General features: G+C 35.5%; 1 protein-coding gene and 1 non-coding gene across 5 annotated transcripts in view; both read left to right on the top strand.

Annotated features, from left to right (window-relative positions):
* AKT3 (AKT serine/threonine kinase 3) overlaps window positions 1–19,454 on the top strand; it is a 318,339-nt gene that overhangs the window by 140,659 nt on the left and 158,226 nt on the right. The gene's annotated exons all lie outside the window — the stretch shown is intronic.
* LOC132539122 (U6 spliceosomal RNA) lies at window positions 14,675–14,781 on the top strand. The gene has a single exon (XR_009550428.1). It is a non-coding gene; the product is annotated as a U6 spliceosomal RNA (small nuclear RNA).

The following is a 19,454-nucleotide window of genomic DNA, read 5'->3' as shown; positions in this document are numbered from 1 at the left end:
TTTTATGAGTTCTAACTTCCCTTATGCTATTGTTTCAAGAAGAATGGAGTAACTTTGCATGTTTTAATGTGTAAATTTCAATTAAGGACAAGAAATCTTATAATAATAAACAAAATATTGTTGGCTGATTTATGAAGACTGTGACTCTAGGATTAAATGTCGTGTGCCCTTTATTTTTCCTTCCTTAATAGATGTTAAAGTGAATTGCCATGTCCCAGTTTAGTATATATTTAGCCTAAGTATGTGTTTTGTAGGTTGGACTTCCTATAAATGTTAATGTGTTCATGTTAAGAAAATATCTATACTTGTATGAATTGCTCATTTTGTCATAATCTGTTGGTGTGGAAGGAATCTACTGACGATGAAGTGGGAATCATGATGGGAGACAGCTTTTTACCTTGGTGCTGGCATCTCTACTCAGCTGGGACTGACACTCTGGGGGAGCCTTCTATGCAGTCACTTTTGGATTGATTGGCAGAATCTCTGCCCTTTTTGACTTTATGTGAAGAGATGTATTGGAGACTACCAGTTATTTGTGTAGAACGAGTTCCCTTTTGCTCTCTATTCAATCCCCACCAAATCACCTTTTTTTTTTTTAATTAAAAAAAATTTTTTAAGGACTGTGAGCACAATAAAAGAAGATAAATTAGGGTGTTAATTTGAACACTCTGACCCATTTTGAGACTCACATCTTATACTTATGTTCTTTTTATTTGTATGTTCTTTATTCTTTTTATTCTTATGTTCTTTTTATTCTTATGTTCTTTACTGAGTGTTTGTTGGACTGAGAAAGATGCTTTTTGGTTGATAAGTTGATCAACTACAAACCTTTCAGTTTTTTTCATCAAATCACTTTACTGGAAGAAAAATGATTTACAGTACAGTTGTTGTCACATGAATATAATTCCTTATATCCCCATGATCGCACTGCACCCCACTATTAATTTGGAAAGTTGTTGTCTGTTCTTTTATGAAACTGGTATGTATCATTGAAACTGAATTTGGATACTACTAAAAGGATATCTTACATTTTAGATATATTCTTCTATACTTATTATGTATATCCTTATATAATACTTATATTTTTTGTATCAAATAATGATTTATTGGACTTATCACTTAATATACACCATGAATCAATATTCTTGAGATGTAAGTAAGATTTTTGTCAAATACACATATTTTTATGTAATGTTATTTTAAAATTATTTATTTATTTTATTTTGTTGCCCTTGTTTTATTGTTGTAGTTATTATTGTTGTTGTTATTGATTTCATCCTTGTTGCATAGGACAGAGAGAAACTGAGAGGAGGGGTAGCCAGAGGGAGAGAGAAAGATAGACACCTGCAGACCTGCTTCACTGCCTGTGAAGCGACTTCCCTGCATGTAGGGAGCCAGGGGCTCGAACCAGGATCCTTATGCTGGTCCTTGTCCTTGTGCTTTGTGCCACCTGCTTAACTCATTGTGCTATAGCCAACTCCCTATTGTTATGTTTTTTAAGTCAAATTCTTATTAATTCGAGGAAAAGACTTGACTTCAAGGGGCCATATATACTTTCTGTGTAACATTTTATGTCAGTTTGAATAAAAATTCTAAACTGCTTATTTTTTTTTTAATTTTATTTAAGAAAGGATAAATTAACAAAACCATAGGGTAGGAGGGGTACAACTCCACACAATTCCCACCACCCAATCTCCATATATCCCATCCCCTCCCCTGATAGCTTTCCCATTCTCTATCCCTCTGGGAGCATGGACCCAGGGTCATTGTGGGTTGTAGAAGGTGGAAGGTCTGGCTTCTGTAATTGCTTCCCCGCTAAACATGGGTGTTGACTGGTCTGTCCATACTCCCAGTCTGCCTCTCTCTTTCCCTATTAGGGTGGGTCTCTGGGGAAGCGGTGCTCCAGGACACATTGGTGGGGTCTTCAGTCCAGGGAAGCCTGGCTGGCATCCTGATGACATCTGGAAGGGTGACTGAAAAGAGAGTTAACATACAAAGCCAAACAGATTGTTGAGCAATCATGGACCCAAAGCTTGAATAGTGGAGAAGGAAGTGTTAGGGGGATACTCACTGCAAACTCTAGTGTACTTCTGCTTTCAGGTATATATTTTGCAGTAGTTTATGGATACATGTGTACATATGCTCTCTCTCACAGAAACTGGTGTATATCTAGGTTTTGGGACTTTGTTAGAAAGTGAACCACCTGAGATGGAATTAGAGTATACTATGAAAGGAAAGGTCTCACCCGAGTAATGAAGCTGAAGGGTTGTCATTCCACACGTGAAGTTTCTGGACACAGTCTGAAGTGAAGCATGTTGAGGTGGCTAAACTGCTTATTTTATCTACAGTTTAATACTGTCATTGAAAAAACAGAAAAATTAAAGATATTAAGGTGAAAATTGGTGAACTGTGATCTTAAACTAACATTACAAACATTATTTTGAGTAAGATTTATATAAAGTGATACATGATCAATTTGATTAATTTTTCTTCTAATGTTCATAAAATATATTCATTTGAATGCCTTATTTTATATATGTAAACATTTTTATAAGGTATATCTTGCATGTTACATATTATTTCTAAAAAAGATGCAGTTATTTTTCAGGTAATAGGATCTTAATACACAATTTAATTTGCACACAAATATAAGTATAAATTTGGAAACTAAATGAAAATGTAGTCAAATTGAGTCGATTACAGTCCTCTTAAATCTTATGAAACTTTGCATTGATAATGAAATTATTCTTCTAGCTACTTGTATGTATGTATTAAATATATAACTGCAGCTACTCTATTTAAATATTGGAGGACTGGTATTATTATATATATTTTTAAAGATTTTATTTATTTTTTAATGAGAAAGATAGGAGAGAGAGAACCAGACATCACTCTGGAACGTTTGCTACTGGGGACTGAACTTGGGACCTCATGCTTGAGAGTCCAATGCTATGCCAACTACGCCACGCCCGGACCACTACAATACTTACATCCTGATGAACTACTTGAGTTCACTTTATATGCACAAAATATTTTTGCATCTGGTAAAATAGGTCAGTGATAATAACCTCACTTCTTTTTTTATTTGATTGATTTAAAAGAAAAATCTCTTATGGTCAAGAGATAGTTAACCTGGTAGTATTTGCACCTTACCAAGTGTGGGGTGGATTTGACTCCTGGCACTACATTGGAGCACCTTGGGTGGCACCTAGACCGCTTTTAGATGGTAGAGCAGTACTGAGTACCCCTCCCCATTCATTTTGTATTTCTTCCTCTCTCTTTCACCTTCTCCTTCTCCCTCTCCCCTTGTCTGTCTAAATAAGTTTTTAAATAGTTATTTATTTATTTATTTATTTATTTATTGGATAAAGAGAGAGAAATTGAGAAGGAAGTGGGAGATACAGAGGGAAAGAGATGGAGAGATACCTGCAGCCCTACTTCATCATTTGTGAAGTTTTCCCCCTGCAAGTAGGGACCGGGGACTTGAACCAAGTCCTTGCACAGTGTAACAGTGCACAGTGTTAACCAGATGTGCACTGCCTGACACCTGTCCAAATAATTTTTAAAAACCATTAAACAGTTGGTAACCCAGGAGATGGTTCAGAGACTCAAACATGAGGTTCTTAGTTTGAGCACTGGCATCATATGTGCTAGAATAGTTCTCTGGTTCTTCCTCCTTCTATATCACTGTCATAAACAAATAAGAAGGAAGGGGGGTTGGGGAAGAAGAGAGGGAAAGGGGGGAGGAAGACAGACTGTTTGACAGTATTGACCTGTGGCATGTATGAGTCTTTGAAGTTATTCCCTGGGGCTGTTCTAAAACAAAAATGGCAAACTGAAAAATACCTCTTTGTGTAGGGAATTTTTCCACATAATTTTATGAAATGCATTTAAACATATTCTCTCTCTCTCTCTCTCTTTTTCTTCTCTCTCATCTCCAGGGTTATCACTGGGGCTTGGTGCCAGCACTACAAATCCACTGCTCCTGGGCCATTTTCCCATTTTTATTGGATAGGACAGAGAGAAATTGAGAGAGGAGGGAAAGGGGGAGAGAGACACTTGCAGACCTGCTTGTGAAGCAACCTTCCTTCAGCCCAATCTTGAACCAGGATCTTTGTGCGAGTTCTTGTACTTTGTACTATGTGTGCTTAACCTGGTGTGCCATTGGCTCCCTTCCCCCCATTTAAGCATTCTTTAACACATATATAATTTTTTGTTACCTGTGTTTAATGTGTAGCTAAGTGCATTTACCCAACATACAGGGGAATAAATTTTCCCCCAGTGTAACTCATAGCCTCTTCAAGTTATAATCTATTATAATGTTCAGCAATGGAATAATCAAAAGATTTTAAAAGATCTTTAGTGTCCACTAGTGTAAAAGATATGTTACTGTTGGAGCTATTAAGGTCTAAATCTGCCCTCTATTATGTCTTTATGAGTACTAACCTTTTAAAAGGACAACAACCTTCCTGATATTCTTTTTTTTTAAATTTATTTTTTATTTAAGAAAGGATAAATTAACAAAACCATAGGGTAGGAGGGGTACAACTCTACACAGTTCCCACCACCCAATCTCCATATCCCATCCCCTCCCCTGATAGCTTTCTCATTCTCTATCCCTCTGGGAACATGGACCCAGGGTCATTGAGGGTTGCAGAAGGTAGAAGGTCTGGCTTCTGTAATTGCTTCCCCGCTGAACATGGGCATTGACTGGTCGGTCCATATTCCCAGTCTGCCTCTCTCTTTCCCTAGTAGGGTGGGTCTCTGGGGAAGTGGGGCTCCAGGACACATTGGTGGGGTCTTCAGTCCAGGGAAGCCTGGGCCGGCATCCTGATGGCATCTGGATCCTGGTGGCTGAAAAGAGAGTTAACATACAAAGCCTTCCTGATATTCTGTTAGTCACTCTGTAAGTCAGTGAATACATACCACCACATTTCCCTGTATACTTTTAGCTACTTTGGAAATTCTAATAGTATGTTGACTATTTTGAATCAAGTGTGCTATTTTTAGCCACATGTACTCCCTTTTCAATAATACACCAACGTTTTATAAGCTGATGAAACTTTCATTATTTTTATTGGCAAAATGTCTAGAAAGAATTACATATATTTTTATTTTTTATTTTTTATTATTTATATGTATTTTCCCTATTGTTGCCCTTGTTTTTTATTGTTGTTATAGTTATCATTGTTGTTGTTATTGATGTCATAACTGTTAGATAGGACAGAGAGAAATGGAGAGAGGAGGGGAAGACAGAGGGGGAGAGAAAGATAGACACCTGCAGACCTGCTTCACAGTCTGTGAAGTGACTTCCCTGCAGGTGGGGAGCCTGGGGCTGGAACCAGGATTCTTATTTCTGTCCTTGCGCTTTGTGCCACTTGTGTTTAACCCGCTGCACTACCGCACAACTCCTACTATTGCATATATTTGAATAGTATAATGCCCAAACCCAAAATGGCATTGAGTGTAAACATCAAGATACATGATCACTTACACACACTATTTTATTTAATTTCCATTGAAGATCTCACTTCTGTGATCCATGTCCCTTTTCGCAACCCTCACAAATACTGTAATGAGCAAGTGTTTGGTTTTTATCTTTGAAGTAGAGAAAAGGAAAGAGAATGAGATCTAGAGTTCTGCGATATATCCAATTAGATTAGTTACCTTTTTTTGGGGGGGGGGAGGTTCTCTTCCCTGTGCTCATGCAGGCAATACTCTTCCCTATTGCAGTGCTATTTCATTCTAGTCAGCTGGTATTATCCTACTCATCAGTCCTTCAAAGAAGTTCACATTTCCTCTCATCTGGTTTTCCTTGTCCCCATGGAAAAATGGATTCTCTCTGTTGAAGCTCTGGCTACTTACTACTTTGTCAGAACTTTTCTTATCTACTTACTAGAGATGACTACTGGTGTGCCTAAATGACCTTTTATATTATAAAATATTTTGCAACAGTTGCTTTTTATTCATCTTTCTCCCCACCATATTGTAAGTTTTTTTTATAAGAAATTTCATTAATGAAGTATGAGTTTTCATTAAAAATTCGATTATGTTATCCTTATTAGAATGTAACATTTAAAGCATGAACTAAAATTCTCTTGTATTAAACTACCTTAAGATGTTTATGGCAAATATAATTTTCCAAAACTTTAATGAGGATTCCTAGACTTTGGCATCTTGCAAGATAAGTAAATCCTCATAAACACTTATGGTAGTTAGTAGATAATTGAAGTTTAGGACTCATTTTCTTAAACTATAATATAAATCATAAAAAGAACATGTATTTTTACATTGTACATTTGATTAATAGATAATTTTTTCAAGGGTGTAGCTAACTTTAAAGTACAATACGTTTATAATGTAGAAACATTATTCCTTGGTTTTGATTTTGAAACAGATTGTCTGGGCTGGCAAGATAGCTTACCTGGAGAGTGCTTTTTTGGTCATGCACAGACCCAGGTTCACACCCAGCCTCCATTTCACTGGGGGAGGCTTTGGTATGATGATGTCTTTTCCTTTCTAGTTCTTCTGTTTCTATCTGAAAAGGCTGTCTGGGAGTAATGAGGCTCTGTGATGAAAAAAAAAAAAGAATAAAAATTTATATCTTTGCAAATTAACTTCCAGATTATAAAAACTTTTTACATAATTTCTTTAATGTATAGAGTTTTATAGAACTACCATCAACTAGTTTTTATCATCTTATAAAATGGAAAATAGTATAGCTGTGCACTTAAGTAGTCTTACTTTTAAAAATTCTTAGTGTTTTTTCCCCTCAATTTTTCTCTATTTTCCACTGTTCCCTGCTGTCCCAGTTGTTACCTCAAACTAGGCACTTTTCTTCGAGGACTTCAAAGACAAGGGCTCTTTTCCTCTATATCACACAGAATAGATACAGTGGCTCAGAAAAACATTTCTAAATAATTAGAGGATGTTTTGAGTATTAGTTATAAAGATGGAATTTCAAATGAAGTTCCTTGAGAGAGTAAGACTACTTGAACTTGAATTTTGTAGTGACATCTATATTCTGTTATGTCATTTTCCTTAGGGTTGGTGACTATTGTGCTTTTGTAGCGATTTCTGAAAGTGTTGGGTAGGTTGAAGCTTTGAGTCAGATCAACAATATAAATTGAAAAGTACCAGTGTGACCTAGTGAATTACTAAGAATCCTAGATAGTATTTAACTTGAACTCTTAGATGACAGGAGAGTCAGAGGTAGACTGGCTTAAAAGTGATAAATTCTGTAGTTACCTCTACTATGACATAGAAAAGGAAAATAGCTTTGGAAATATGGCTTTTTTCCCTTCTTTGAATACTGACAGGCATCCATGAATAGTGATGAATTCAGGAAAAATCTTAAGCTAGACATTATTTGACAGTTGGCGGACAGATGCTCCTGATTTGAGTGTGAGACTGAGGTATTCAGAAAGCACTTCAAAACACTCTCCTATGCCAGCCAACTTTATTTTCCTTATACTTGGATTGAGTTTTTAGCTGCTTTGTAGTAATGCTTCTTGATAAGCATTTTTTTTATACCAGTTCTTCTGCAGGAGCTGGGCCATATGCTTACTGATTAGTTCAGAATATCTGGTCATTTTTATACATTGTTTTTTAGACCTTACTATTGCATGTAAATAGATAGGTAAGAAAAGAAGACAACATACAGAGTCTCACTCTGAATATTGCAAATGAAGATGATAAATGTTAAATGAATAATGGCTTTGTTAAGTTTGAAAAAAGAGTGCTCAGGTTTAATTAATCAATTTCTTGAGAAAGGATAATTACTTCCTAGGCAGGGTATCTATAGCGATACATACTTTTATATTATTCATGCCTTCTATAGTACTTGAAGTGTTATTTGCCGTGGTATTTCTTTTCCTGAGAGTTAGTTTATGTTTGGTTTGAGACATTAATGCTTATTTGTCTTCATTTAAGGAGAAATTTTCCTTTTCTAGTGGGTCTTGGGCAGGAGATTTTCACACAGGGTTCTTCAGTTTGGGATTTGTTCTTATTAACTTGAAAGAATTTACTGACTCTCTGCGTTGTAGTGTAAAAGCCTCTTACTTGAAAACTTGAGCCATGGGGTGTGATGGCCACTGGAAGAAATGAAGTTATTGCAAATTTTCTATTATACTTAAAACTTTATGTCTGGGCTGACAAAATAACTTACCTTGAGAGTGTGTGCTTAGTTATTACACAGTTGCTCCATGGAATTTATACATAAACATAAACTCCAAAGAATATATATGATGTGATTTTTAAAATGTATAGAACTGCTTTAATGGAATTATTAACTTTATATTCTTAAGTAAATTCTGATTGTTCCTATTTAACTTAATGGTGGTTCTTTCCTCTAAAATTTTATATGATAGTCTGCTTTTTTTTTATGGTCAGTAAGTTCCAATATAGGCATAGTATATAATAATAAAACTTAAGTCAGCAGTCTTGTACTTGCAACATGAGTTTAACAGATGTGTCAAAATGTATGGATTTTCTTTAATGTTCAACATTTTGCTCATGAGAATAGCATAACACCTGCTGTGACCTTTTAAGCTATGTAAATTTTAGTGACTGAAAAAATGTATTCATTTCTGAAATATGTTTGGAAATCATTAGGGAGATTTTATATTTGGATTTTTAAAAGATTGTATTATGTAATGTGAAGACATTTAAATCTGGTACAAGAAATAAGCATGTCATAATGATACTCTGATCTGTAAAACAGTTTATCTGAAGGGTAGTCTCACTTCTGTTTATCTTGCCTAGGAGCATTAAAAAGCATTATCTACTGCTACACTAATTCTTTTTGCTTTTAGCACTATCATTCTTTGAGTTTGTGGAAATATTGATACCTTCTAGATACCTATGAAAGCAGACATCCAGTTTATATTGGCATAGCAATTTCACAGATTTATTCTCTTTTTCTCCCTGACATAAAAAATAATAAGCACTACAAAAGTACTAATTTGTTTTTGGTAGCCCTGTTTACCAGTAGAATTTGTTGTGTGTATACTTTAAAACAATGATGTATATGCTATTTTTGTTGTTGTTGTTGTTTTGGTTTGAGATACTGTATATTAGTATCACATACAAAAAAAAAGGACAACTGGTGGCTGAATTTTGATTTACCTCAGTATGTTAGCCTTTAGTGTTTATTTCTTATACTTTCATAAAATAAGCATATTTGTGATTACCTCTTTATGTATTTAAACAAGTTAATATTGTGATATGATCAAGTCCTCCCTCCCTCCCTCCCTCCCTCCCTCCCTCCCTCCCTCCCTTCCTTCCTTCCTTCTTTCCTTTCTTCCTTTTTTCCCTTTTTTATTTCTTTTTCCATCTTTTAGACCACAACAACCAAATAAGTTCTGGTTGAACCCCCATTTAAAATAAAAATCATGGCACTCTATGATACAGTAAAGCACAAGAACAGTGTACTTTTACTTGTATTTAACACCTGTTCATATTTGATTTAGTATTTTTTACATTGAAAAGTCTTTTGAGTGCATGTGTGTGTTTCAAAATGTTTTTATGCTCTTTTGTGACAGAGACTGCTTTAATTTTTTTCTTTGTAAGACTACTGTCTCAACTAGTTTTAAGTGTACAGTTGTTTTAATTTCTTATATGACTTTCACAACACCAAAGTAGATGAATATTAATATTCATCTAAATATCAATATCTAATATCTAAAATTGGCTACTTTCTTACTAACTTTCTTTGCAATTCCTTATCCATACCAGAGCACATGGCTACATTTTCCAGGTACCATGATGTTATGTTTGGTGTAACATAAGATTAAGTTCTGGACACTTGAAATGTGAATAGCTTTATGGCATACCACTACTGGAGATGGCTCAGAAGCATCCTTTGTTCTGCCTCTTTCCCCTCTAATGTAAATCATGAAGTTAAGTGAGATGGTTGAGTCTTTAAAGAGGGTTCTGTGACTCACATCTGGAGAAAAGCCACACATTGATAAGAGGATATTTGTTTGGCTTTACTTGAGCTCAAATAAAAAAATTTTGATGTTTTAAGCTACTAATCTCAAGGTTTATTTTCTCCAATAGCTTACCAATACACCTACTGGTTGTTATAATGAAAGTTTTAGTTTTCTCTGAGTTTAATTCTCATTTGTTAGCAATTGTAATTGAGAATCAAGAAAATAAAGTGGAATTGGACAGTGAACATTTGCGTGTGGCTCCAACTGGAAGAGAAGTTTGTAAGAAACTTAAAGGGAGAAGATGAACAAAGAAAAAAAAAATCTATTGTTGTGTTAAGTAGTTGATGGGGATGGGGTTAGGGCAAAGTCTAATCATATGGGGCCCAGGCCTTGGTGCACAGCATTAAGCACACATAGTACAAAGCTCAAGGACCCGCTTAAGGATTCAACTTCCAGCCCCCCTGGCTCACCCCTTATAGGGCAGTCATTTCACAGGTTGTAGAGCTGGTCTGCAGGTGTTATCTCTCTCTCTCTCTCTCCCTCCCTATCTTCCCCTCCCCTCTCAGTTTCTCTCTGTCCTATAAAAAATATATATATTGAAAAATGCAGGAGCAGGGATTCATGATTCCTAGTGCAGGCACGGAGGAGCCCCAGCAATAACCCTGGAAGCAAAAAAAAAGAAGAAAAATAAGTCTAAGCATATTAGGGTAGCAGCTGTTGTTGTGAAGTAGAGGAGTATTAGATATTATAAAGTAGCACAGTCAAATCTGTGAGAATGGAATAGAAGTTTAAACATAACCGGTTTTATGTATGTATGTGTGTATGTATATGTATGTATGTATTTTACCAGAGCAGTGCTCAGCTCTGGCTTATGGTGGTGCAGGGGGATTGAACCTAGGACCTTAGAACCTCAGGCATGAAAGTCTCCTTGCAAAACCATTATGCTATCTAACCCCCGTACCTTTTTTAAAAATTTTAATGAATCTTAATCCTATATTCATCTTATAATTTTCTTGCTTATTGTCAATTTCACAGATTCATACCTTGGCAAAAACATTTATAAAGAGATCACATGTTTAAGCAGAGTTGCAAGCATACTTTTTTGTGTGTGTGGTCCAGTTTTGATTTATTACTGACTTATTTGCCTAGTTACACTTTCTCTTAAGTATATGAAAATAATTGAATTATGGATATTTTATGCATGTGTGAAATATAGCATATCATGTTTTTATAGTTGTCGGAACAGGTGAGATTTATGTTGTTTTGAAATGTAAAATATTAGAGCTAAAAAGGAATTTTTTTTTTTCCCCACCAGGGTTATGGCTGGGGCTTTGTGCTGACACCACAAATCCACTGTCCCTGGAGGCCATTTTTTTTTCTTTCTGTTTTTTATTTTACAGGTCAGAGAAAAATTAAGAAGGGAAGAGAGATAGAGAAGAGGAGAGAAAGATAGTAACCTGCAGACCTGCTCCCCCCCCTCTTAAAGCATCCCCCCTGTAGGCGGGGTGTGAGAGCTCAAACCCAAATCCTTCTGGGTGCACCACTGCCTGGCCCTCTACAAAAGGAAATTTTCCATCAGTTCATTTCACTAATACTACTCTTCATGTTTTAAGTTCGTATTATTTAACCTTTTGTACTTCATAACTTGACTTCATTAGTTAATTTTAAAAGCAAATTGGTAATATGCTTGTAGTTTAGACTTATAAAAATGTTTTAATGAATAGTAGAATAATGGTTTTTCTCATAAAATAATAAAGTAAAAAAAATAGCTTGAGTTTACTCTAAACAGCACAGTGCGTAGATGAAGACCATTGTTCAGTCTTCCATAGCACCACATTTAGAAAAGTTTAAAAACAAAGTTAATAATCTTTTTGAATTGAAACATACTACATGGGTGACTTGATGTTTCCAATTCTATCTCCTCTGATTTATGAATATCCACGTTTCAATCCTTGTATATTGTGGCAGTTCATAACTTTATAGGGGTAAACTAAATTACTGGTAGACACTTGTTAAGAGAATGTTTCACCTGTACCTTGGTCATTGTTTGGAAGCAGCCACAATGTAATTGAAAGGAAATGCTCATTTTCTCCTCTGTATATAGTAGAATCTATCATAAAAATAATGTGGTTTTTTTTTCCCCTTAACTTTACAGTTACTACTGTTCATGTAAAGACCTCAGCTGTGTTGTATACTTGCTACCTTGGGTTCATTATAATTCATTTTTTAAAAAGCAATGCTGGGTGGGGAAACTAACTTTAGAGCACATACCTGAAGCCATTTAGAAGACCCAGTTTCAATCCTTGGCACTGCCATTGACCAGAGCTAAACAGTGTTCTGATATTTTGCTCTTAAAAATAAGTAGTTAAGACTTAAAAAAAATTAAAACGGGGTTTTTAGGACCCACGTTCAAGCCTTTGGTCCCCACCTGTAGGAGGCAGCTTCATGTGTGGTGAAGCTATGCTACAGGTCTCTTCCCCCTGCTCTTGATATATGCCTCCTTCCCTTTCAGTTTCTCTCTGTCCTATCAAATATTTAAAAAAAATAAAATAAAGCAAATAAAAATGGAAATGATACTAAAGGTGATTTGAGTTTCTAGGATTTCTTATATGCATAATGTGGAATGCATGGGCTGGGGAAATAGTCAAGATGCTAGAGCATAGGGCTTGCATGCCTATGGTTCTGGAGGCCCCAAATTCCATCCCAGGCACCACTATAACAAAGAGCTAAGTGGTACTTTGGTCTTTCCCTCTCCCTCTCCCCCCTCTCAAAAATAAATAAATCTTTTAAATAAAAAAGTATTAGTGGGCCAATTTACATTCCCACCCATGGAAAATAGTTCAGAGTTTCCTTAGAACACTAGATATTTCCCTATGATCTGGCAGTTCCTTTCCTAGGCATCTATTCAAAAAACATAAAAAAAAAAAAATCTACCCAAAGAGATCATTCCACACATATGTTCATAGCAGCACAGTTTATAATAGCCCCAACCTAGAAGCCACTCACATGTCCAGCAACAGATGAGTGGTGAAGAAAATTGTGGTGCATACACAATAGGATACTTACTACTCAACTGTTAGAAATGATGAAATCTTTCTTTTCCTATCTTGGATGGAACTTGAAGGAATCATGTTCGGATAAATCAGCAGGAGGACAACTATGGATGATCTCACTTATTGGTGGAATTTAAGAAATAAGGAAAGAAAAAGGAAACAGAGTGAAGCTTAAATTCAGTAGAGTGGGCTAAGGAGATATGGGGGGATGGGTCAAGAGGACTTTGGAAACCTAGTACTATAGACACTTATTATAGGGCGTATGCAGACACCTATCACAGGGAGATAAATTGTGCTTTATGTATCAACAGCTCTCCTGTAAACCATTATTTCTGTGGTCTGGGAGGTGGTGCAGTGGATAAAGCATTGGACTTTCAAGCATAAGGTCCTGTGTTCGATCCCTGGCCGCATATATGCCAGAGTGATGTCTAATTCTTTCTCTCCTCCTATCTTTCTTTATCTTTATAAATAAATAAATAAAATCTTAAAAAAATTATTTCCTCCAATGGTGGTGGGAAAAAAAAAGATCACCAGGAACTGCACTGGAATTGAAGTGAATTGACCTTATGAGCATGTCTCTTAACAACTCTAAATCTTGTATTTCTAATCTGTAAAATAACATCCTGAAAGAGGTGGTTTACCTGGTAGAGTGCACAGGTGACCATGTGTGAGTGCTTAGTTTTGAGCCGTGGTGGTGCAGTATCTCTTTCGTCTTCCTGCTCCTCTGTCACTCCCCCAACCCCTTTATCTGTTTCTGTTTCTTACCCTCAACCTGGGGGAAAAAAATGAAACAAATTGACACAGCCTTTCACTAAAAGTTTTTCTATAAATGTTATGTGGCCATCCAATGTTAGAAGGTTCATATCTCATTTTCTTCTCTTAGTGGGTACTTCGTAGTTTTATAACTGGAGTAAAATATTTCTTCATTTTTCTCAGTGTGCCACATACAGAAGCAGAAAAAATTGATGGGAATACCTGACCTGTCTGTCATAAAAGTTGAGAGAGAAGCACATGAAAACAAAGTGATGTATTGTAAAAAAATCAAGTATTTTGATAACTGATAAGTAGTGCTGCTTTAGCTAATAATGACATGTAGAAATTACCACTTACATCAGTAAATTTTTTTATGATTTTTAAAAAGTTTTTTTAATCTTTATTTATTTGATAGAGACTGCCAGAAATCAAGAGGCAACGGAGAGAGAGAGAGAGATAGAGAGAGAGAGAGAGAGACAGACAGAGACCTGCAGCACTGCTTCACCACTTGCAAAAGCTTTTCCCCTGCAGGTGGGGATTGGGACTTGAACCTGGGTCCTTCCGCACTGTAACACATGGGCTCAACCAGGTGTGCCACAACCTGCCCCCCCCCTTTTTTTTTTTTTTTTTTTTACAATTTAAAGCTTTACATCTGACAAATTAACTTCTTAGGTAAACTCTGACTGATTTTTTTTTGCATTTTTTATATTATCTAGTATTTTAAAATTTAAAACCTTGACTCATAATTAAAAACTTCTGGACAAAACTTTCCTTGGTCTCATATAACACAGATTGAACTTATAGTTACAGGGACATACATACAATTTTTCCATAAGATAACTTTTTTTGAATATATTATTTAAGAGCTTTTACTAGTTAGAAAACATGACAGTTCTGTCTACTAACAGTAAGTGGCAGATACAAGTAAACTCTTCCGTGCCCCCTTCGGCAGCACATATACTAAAATTGGAACGATACAGAGAAGATTAGCATGGCCCCTGCGCAAGGATGACACACAGATTCGTGAAGCGTTCCATATTTTTTTTAAAATAAAAAAAAAACAAGTAAACTCTTCCTTGATACCCTAGTAATTCTGTGTTCTAGAGATAGAAAATAGAAAGCATTTTTTTTTCTTTTAACATAGTTCATGTTTCTGGAGGTGATGCAATGTTAAAACATAGGCTTTGTCAGTATGAGGTCCTGGGCTCAATCCGCAGCTCTGTATACACCACACCACATGATAATCTGGATCTCGGTTTCAATAAATAGACCTTAAAGCCCTATTATGGGCTTATTCCACAGATCCCATAATCATTAGTATTTTCTACAACTGCTAAAAGTGATCACACAATAAAAAAGAAACCTGTTTCTAAACACTCCTGTTTCTCTCTCTCTCTCTTTTTCTCTCTCTCCCTCCCTCCCTCCCTCCACCCCCCTAAAAATTCCAGAGATTTATTGCTCTTACCTAAAACCCTTTCTAATAAAAGCTCCTCTTCTTCTACTTCCTGTTGTCTGGAGGTAGACATCCTTGTCACAGTGAAGCTGATAGGTAGACTTTTGAGCCAAGTGGTGAAACACTAGAACAGCTAAGAGAGAAAAAGGTTAAGAATTGCTATTAAAGGCTGCAGGTTGGGTGGGAGACAGCATAATGGTTAAGCGAACAACTTTCATGCCTGAGGCTGTGTGGTTCCAGGTTCAGTACACAGTAGCATTATAAGCTGGAGCTGAGTGCTCTGGTCACTGTGTGTGTGTGTGTGTGTGTGTGTGTGTGTGTGTGTGTGTGTGTGTGTCTGTCTGTCTATCATCTATCTATTTGTCTGTCATCTATCTATCCTATCTAATATATCTATCATTTACCTACTATATATCTATCATTTATCTACCTACCTACCTTTCTTTTTAAAATAAATAAATAAAAATTTTAAAAAGCTGCTGAATTTTGAGAGAACAAAATCTATGAGCAGGTAAAGGAGCTAGAGGTTAAACTGTGGAAAAAGCAGCAGGTATTGCTGAGAAAGATGCAGATGGAGGTAACAAGGAGAAATGGAGCAGAAATCAGAGACAGGCTAGACTATGCAGAATCCCTAAACAAGATAAAGGTGAGTTGATGTTTGTTACTTTAAAGGTCTGATTTGCTTAAGTTCTTCTTTTTCTTGAATGTGTATTATTATTTTTTAAAAAGTCTTGTTTGTATTACCTTTAGTGGATCTTTGTTCTTTGTAGCTGAAGAGCTCTAAAAGAGCAATAAAACTGACGATGAATTATCAAAGGTAAATCTTTGAGTGTACCAAAGTATCATCGGCTGAGCGGTATTCTAGGTATCAACTTTTCTTTCCCATTATTTTCTTAATCAACATAATAAAGTATTAGGCAATCATCTCTTTTTTAAAAAAATATTCATTTATTTATTCCCTTTTGTTGCCCTGGTTGTTTTTATTGTTGTTGTTATTGATGTCGTTGTTGCTGGATAGGACAAAAGAGCAATGGAGAGAGGAGGGGAAACACAGAGGAGGAGAGAAAGGTAGACACCTGCAGACCTGCTTGACCGCCGGTGAAGCGACCCTCCTGCAAGTGGGGAGCTGGGGCTCGAACCAGGATCTTTATGCTGGTCCTTGCACTTTGTGCCACATGCGCTTAACCCGCTGTGCTACCGCCCAACTTCCCAGTCATCTCTTTTTAATATTTAGGCTCTCTTAAATTGAAATTCCATTAGCCTGGTTTACTTAAATTATAGAGATGAGACGTTTCCTGTAAACTGAGGTATTGATTTTATTTCTGTTGAGGGCATTCACCTAGATACATATCAGTCTTCTTGAGTCAGTTTTGCCATCAGTGTTAGGACACCTTTTAATTTATTTTTCTTTTGAATTAAGGGCTTCTCACATGTGTGATGTCACTGCTGAGCAGCTCCCTGGGCTGAATTTTCTCATCCTTTATTTTTAGAGGGGATTGGATGAAAGAGAGAGAGAGAGAGAGAGAGGAAGGATATCAGACAAATAGAAGAGGGAGAGACCACAACACCATCCCACCATCCATGGAGTTCATGTAGTGCTATCAGTGTGCTGCTATTGTGCAGGCCCTTGAACCCAAGATATTGTGCATTGTGAGTTACCCTCTGACCCAAGGGATATCACAGTTTGAAAGTAACCTATACATTATAAATTGGTCTTGGTACTTGTTAAACCTGGCGTGAAGGCTTATTCACTTTTAACAACATAACAGCAGTGCTCTACTTTTGTGGTATACATGTGTTGTTAATAAATTGTCAGAAGGGTTCAATGGTTGAGCACACATGATACAATGTTCAAGGACCAGGGTTTGAGCCCCCAGTCCTCACCTGCAGGAGGAAGGCTTTGTCTGTGGTGAAGCAGTGTTGCAGGTATCTTTCTCTCTCCCTGTTACTCCCTTCCCTCTCAGTTTCTGGTTATCTCTATCCAATAAATAAGTAAAGATAATATATTGTAGGTAAATCAAAATTAGTACACATACTGGACACACTAGTATCATTTGGTTCTGTAATTCTAATATATGAACATTTTCTTAACAGCTTAATTTTGTCTGAATTTTGTTCTCTCCATTGCCATTCTTCCTTTGTAAAAGGCTAGTTTTCAGAATTGTGATTATATAAAGGAAACATTCCTCTTAAATTCCTAACTGTATTCTTGTCAAACATGTCTTAGGAGACACCTATAAAAGTGTCTTAATTTGTCCTGCAGACAATATTTTTGTATTATAGTTGATAATGTATAATAGTACTAGTTTAAATTTTTCTGATAGATTAAGTTAAAAACTAATGGTCAAATGATGACATTTTTCTAAAGTTAAACTTACCATTCCATTAAATTTTGCAATCTTATAGTGAGCATTTTAAGTATAACTAAATACATCTTTCAGTTTACAAACATTTCCTCAACTTGATTTTTCTAAATTGAATAAAATTCTTGTTTTCCGTGTGTGTGTGTGTGTGTGTGTGTGTGTGTGTGTGTGTGTGTGTGTGTGTGTGTGTGTGTTGTGTGTGTGTTAAAGAGGTCAGTTACTTGATGGTTATGTCTTTAAACCTGTTTTCCAAGTAATATTCTTTTACTACTTTTGCTCATATAATTAGCCAGAATAGTTACTATTTAATTCTTTGTAGTCTTAGAAAAAGATTGCTTTTTCCCTCTTTGTAGATTCAAACCTCCTTTTTGGTTTTAAGATAGTGTTAGTAGAGTTGTTTGAAAGTATACTAATTTTGTTGTCCAGGAGGTAGCACAGTGGGTAAAGTGTTAGACTCTCAAGCCTGAGATCCTGAGTTCAGTCCCAGGCAGCACATGTACCAGACTGATTGTCTGTTTCTCTTTTTTCTTCTCTCTCTGTCTTCTTATCCCTTTCATGAGTAAGTAAAATATTAATAAATAAAAGAAAGCATACTAATTTAGTTGCCATTGCTGGTCAAATCGTTTCTAAGTAAAACATAGTGTATGCCAAACCAAATTATAATCTGTCATAATGAGCATTTATGACCTATTTCAGTATTTTAAAAGGTTTTACAAACTGAAACAATATAAAATTGACATATTTCTATTTTAATGTAAATTGTTGCTATACCCTAATATTAATAGGTAGGGGGAGTGATCATCCCAGTAATGTTTATCTCTTATGTTAAGGTAGAATTGTCATAGGAAATAGTAATTGGTGGTGCTTGTTGGATTGGCTTGTTCATTCTATATGTAATTATGCCTCTTTTCCTCATGGGAGGGTGTCACAATCTTCTAATGGAGTAATGGTGTATCATCATTTGTATATACACAGATTACTACAACCTTGTGTAGGACTTCTTGAATTCTGTTGTGTTTCCTGAACTAGTTATTCGATCTAATAAATCTTAAAATATTTTACTTTTTTCTTATCTCAAAAATACTGATCAAATAATACTTGAAGATTCATTTAAATTGTAAAAATTCAGGTCTATAATTTCCCGCCACCTAAAATTTCCATGATCATTTTTAATAGGTGAGTCTTTTAGTGTTTTTTGGTGTTAAGAACATAGTTCAAAAAAGGTAGGTAAACACTTTATACTTTCATCTAAAGAGACTGGAATTACAGTGAATTTTGCTTCTAAAGAGAAAAACGAATCTTAGGAATTTTCTATACTCTTCTGCCATTAAAGTATATATATCCTAACCAAACGATGTTTTAACATTAATGATTCTTTTTCTTAAGTAGTTGGCAGATTTTTAGACAGTCTGAAAGCAAACAAATAAATTGAGCTAATAATCAGGTTATATCTTAATGACTGAAAAAAAAATTGACACTTTTTCTTCCTCTTTGTGCCTAGCTCGGTGCTTGGTATATAACACTTGCTAACTGCTTAATAACTGAAAGATTCTTTTTAAAGTTTAAAACACATATAAGGAATTTAAGTCTAGTTTTACAGATATGTGTTAGAAATTATTTATATCTATTTCAGTAAAATACAGAATTAAGCCATTAAATCAGATGGCCTTATTAAAAGGTCATTTTTTTGATCACAGACTAATTTAAGTGGGTCAGAGGAAATCTTTCCAAAAGACAAAGATTATTCTTTTGGAATTTTCAAAGTATATTGTACCTTAACTTAGTAACACTCTACTGGACCTGTATTCATTCTATTTTATGGAGTTAAAGAAAAAACATTTTATAAAGTGGACACATTGTTTAATTTTGTTTTGCATTTACAAGATTGCAGTGCAAGGCC

This window comes from Erinaceus europaeus, chromosome 6 (assembly GCF_950295315.1).
Source record: "Erinaceus europaeus chromosome 6, mEriEur2.1, whole genome shotgun sequence".
NCBI classification, from domain to species: Eukaryota; Metazoa; Chordata; class Mammalia; order Eulipotyphla; family Erinaceidae; genus Erinaceus; species Erinaceus europaeus.
Note: the sequence above shows the minus strand (reverse complement) of the source record. Positions and strands in the feature narration are given on the sequence as shown.